Source organism: Coffea eugenioides, chromosome 6 (genome assembly GCF_003713205.1).
Source record: "Coffea eugenioides isolate CCC68of chromosome 6, Ceug_1.0, whole genome shotgun sequence".
NCBI classification, from domain to species: Eukaryota; Viridiplantae; Streptophyta; class Magnoliopsida; order Gentianales; family Rubiaceae; genus Coffea; species Coffea eugenioides.
In genome coordinates, this window is record NC_040040.1 from 55,658,918 (window position 1) to 55,663,355 (window position 4,438).

General features: G+C 40.3%; 1 non-coding gene across 1 annotated transcript; it reads right to left on the reverse strand.

The window, feature by feature from the left end:
• Positions 1-444: 444 nt before the first annotated feature.
• LOC113776551 lies at positions 445-551 on the reverse strand. Its single transcript, XR_003469037.1, has one exon. It is a non-coding gene; the product is annotated as a small nucleolar RNA R71 (small nucleolar RNA).
• Positions 552-4,438: the final 3,887 nt, after the last annotated feature.

Consider the following 4,438-nt stretch of genomic DNA (forward strand, 5'->3'; position numbering starts at 1 on the left):
CAGAGATCCAGAGATTGAATCAACAGATTCAAGTAGTGATAATTCAAGTGACCCAGGTCAAGAGGACATCCTTATGGCAAATGCAAGAACACTAAGGGAGCTAGCTGCTCTGAAATTGCCCCAGCAGCCGTTGTGCATTACATTTCCAAATCTATTTGAGAATACCTCCTTCGAACTAAAGTCAGGTTTAATTCACCTCTTACCCACGTTCCATGGCCTCTCAGGTGAGGAACCCCACAAACACATCCAAGAGTTCAATATGGTATGCTCCAATATGAAGCCTCCAGGAATTACTGAGGAGCAGATCAAACTTAGAGCCTTCCCTTTCTCCCTCAAGGATGCAGCAAATGATTGGTTGTACTACCTACCTGCAGGTAGTATCACAACATGGCCCAACTGAAAAAAAAGTTTTTGAAAAAATTCTTCCCTGCATCTCGGGTTGCAAGTCTGAGAAAAGAGATATGTATCATTAAACAGTATCCTAAAAAATCCCTATATGACTATTGGGAGAGGTTCAATAAGTTCCACGCTAGATGCCCACAACATCAAATTAGTGAGCAACTATTGATCCAATACTTCTATGAGGGACTTCAGTCATCTGCCAGAAGTATCATTGATGCTGCGAGTGGGGGAGAACTGGCAAATAAGACGCCAAGAGAAGCATGGCTGCTTATTGAAACTATGGCAGAAAATTTCCAACAATTTGGCTTCCGCGACAGTAACCCTACCCGTAGGGTTAATGAAGTAGAGACGTCATCCATTCAACAGTAGCTATAGGAGCTAACATCTTTTGTCCGACAATTAGCTGTGGGAAACGTGCATCAAGCAAAGGTCTGTGAAATTTGCACGAACGTGGGCCACCCCACTGACTCATGCCCTATTTTACAAGAGGATGGGGCTGAACAAGTAAACATGGCTGGGGCGTGCCCGCGCCTCGTAAGCAGTACGATCCATACTCGAACACGTACAATCCGGGTCGGAGAGACCACCCCAAGTTCAGCTATGGGAATAGGCCACAGAACTCATTCTCAAATCGTCTACTAGGATTTCAGCAACCATGGCAACCAAAGCCTCAACCTTCGTCTGCCAATTCATGAGACTCTTTGGAGGATATTGTCAAGAGTCTGGCCACGATTACTACTCAGTTCCAACAAGAAACTAGATCCTTGGTCACGAGTACTGCTCAATTCCAGCAAGAAACTAGATCAGACATGAAAGATATAGAGATTCGAATGAGCCAAATAGCAACTGCCATTAATCGCTTGGAATCTCATGTTTTTAAAAAATTGCCATCGCAACCCGAGGCAAATCCGAAAAATATAAGTGCTATGACACTGAAAAGTGGCAAAAAAGTGGAGGGACCTAAGTTGACGAATCCGAAAAACAAAAGTGAGGAGGAGATAGAAAGGAAATTGAAGAAGAAGGGCGCATTTGCGAAGATCCTAAGGTAACGGTCACTCCTTCAATTCCAATTAAATCTAACTTACCGCATTTTCCTTGCAGGTTGGAAAAGACAAAGAAAGTGGAGAAGGAAAAAGAAATCCTGGACGTGTTTCGTGAAGTGCAAGTAAACAACCCCCGATTGGACGCGATCAAACAGGTGCCCAAGTACGTAAAATTCTTGAATGACTTATGCATTAACAAAAGCAAACTAAGGGGTGATGAGAGAGTGACGGTAGGAGAAAATATGTCTGCTATACTCCAAAGAAAACTCCCACCCAAATACGGGGATCCAGGTATGTTTACTATCCCCTGTAAAATTGGCCATTCTAATATCGAAAATGCCATACTAGATTTAAGAGCTTTTATTAATGTGATGCCTAAATCAATTTATGATTCCTTAAATTTAGGACCTTTAAAAGAAATAGCGATAATAATTCAACTGGCTGATTGTACATTTGCTTATCCGGATGGGATAGTTGAGGATGTTTTGGTGCACGTAGATGGATTAATTTTTCCTGCCGATTTTTATGTGCTTTACATGGATGATAGAAGTGCCTCAAATCCATCGCCCGTTATATTAGAAAGGCCATTCTTGAGTACTTCCCAGACTAAGATTGATGTTAGTAAGGGTACTCTTACGATGGAATTTGATAGAGAAACAGTCCAATTTAATATTTTTGATACAATGAAATATCCTGTTAACTCTCATTCTGTGTTTGCTATTCACGCTACTAATCCCTCTGTGCAAGAATTTTCTGAGTTTGCTTGTAGGAGTAAATTCAAAATTGCTGCGAACAAGTATCATGAAATGAAAGCAATTCATGAGGTGAAACTGGGTAAACAATTAAGAAAAAAAGTTGCACTCAATGGCTATTTGGATCCCGGAGGAGGGCCACCAATTAAAAGAAAAATTGAATTACATCCAAACTAAAGAGTGGTGTTTAATGTCTAGTCAAAGACGTTAAAGAGAGGCGCTGTTTGGGAGGCAACCCAAGAATTACAGTATTAGTTGTTGTCAATTTTTGTTACTTTGCAATTCCGCAGTTCTATTTTTCTATTATAAGTGTTTTTGGTGGTGATCAATAGAAGACTGAGGTTTCCAAGGCGCGCCCATGCCTTACAGGGGTACGCCAGGAGCGCTGTCCAAATTAGGGACTATCAGTTCCAAGGCGTGCCCACGCCTTGAAAGAATCTCTTTTGGACATTATTGGGATGCGATGGTCAGAAGACTATAGCCTCCAAGTCGTGCCCACGCCTTCCAACCTTGATGACAACGAAAGTCAAATGTGATTAGGACCCTGTCTAACCCTACTTTTCTACTTTTCTCTTTTTCTTATCTTGTCTTGTCTGGTCTTTTCTAGTCTCTTTTCAATTTCTTTTGTCTTAGTTTCCTAAGGTTTCGCCCCCATGTCCGCTGCTGCTCTACACCTCGTACCACCACCGCTCGCAACTCTCTCTATCCTCCTCGCGCCACCCATTGCACGCCGCTGCCCTCACCACCGTCGTTATCTCTTTCATCAGGCAGCTTTCTTTGCTCATATTGGATTCCAACTGCCTCATCCTCCTCCGCCTTACTCTCACTGCATCCTCTCAGTAGTCAGAGAAGTTTCGCCCCCTTTATCTTCGTACTTTATTTGTCTTTGCTACATTGAGAACAATGTAGGTTTTAGGTGTGGGGGGATGATTTGTATTATTTCTTTTACTTGGATGGTTTCTATTATTTCTTTTTGCTAAAAAAAAAACAACAAAAAGAACAACAAAAAAAGTGGAAAATTGAAACAAACAGAAAACAAAAAAAAATGAATGAAAAACAAAAAGAAAAAAATGTGTAGTTAGTTCACTTTTTGCTAGAGCATTTTGCTATGATGGATTATACAATCAAGGTGCACGTGTTTTTGGTCATATATGCTAGCTATGCATTTTGGTTGTCCTTGGCAATATCGTTGAATGTTAAATATGCTGGACTTGACTCATTCTTGAAACTTTTGGGAGCTTTTGAGCCATGCACGAGTACATTATTCTTGTTTGCTTCGTTTGTATTGTTGAGTGGGTATCACACATGGTATTAGTATTCTAGAACTTGCTATTTTATGCATGTTGAGACCACATTTTGTTGAATTGGATGTATTTGAAATGATAAGGGCATTTAGGATTTAACCCTCTTTACCTCTCTACAAATCATGCCTTCGTCTTGTCTCCCAATAGTGAACCAATTTGAGCTTTTATCCTTCTCCTTTGTTTGTTAGCCGTGTTTGATAATCCAAGACCTTTTTTGACTTACTTGTTTAACCTTGTGTCGTTAAGAGATGTCCGAATTTTATTATTTGTGCAAGGCAAATAAATCTAGGGTCGCAAGTGTTGGTAGAATACAAGCTGTATGGTGCAGGTTCTGCGCATCTGAGATCGAAAAAAAAAAAGAAAGAAAAAAAAGAGAAAAAAGGGGGAAATTGTCGATAGACTGGTGAGCAAAAGACTCTGGCTTACAGGGCGCGCCCACGCGTTGCAAGACGCCCTTTCCTAAAAAAAAAAAAGAGAGAGATAGAAAATATAAAGAGAATTCCGACACTTGCGTAGTAGGTATAACAAATGGAAATGCCTTGCTTGTGTAATTTCTCCGGTGAAGCATTATGGTTATGTAGTGGATATCGAACATTCTCTTAACACATTAAACCCTGTCTTTACCTTCTTATCCCACCTTTTACCATAGCCCCATTACAACCCTATTAAAGTCCCTTTGATCTTCGTATTGAGTTCACTTTTCAGTGGTGGAGATGTGATAAATGTGCAAATCTATGGTAATTCCATTCCGTGATATTGATTTTAGCATTCTCAGTATTTATACATTTTCTTGAAGGTGACGTGTATTACTATTCATATTTTTCGGATAACCACCTGACTGGTATGTTCAGATTTTGGCGATATTGTCGGGAATGTTGGATGTTTGTGTTAGTATAGATGACTAAGAAACCGTTGTTATATTGATTGTGCTTCTGAG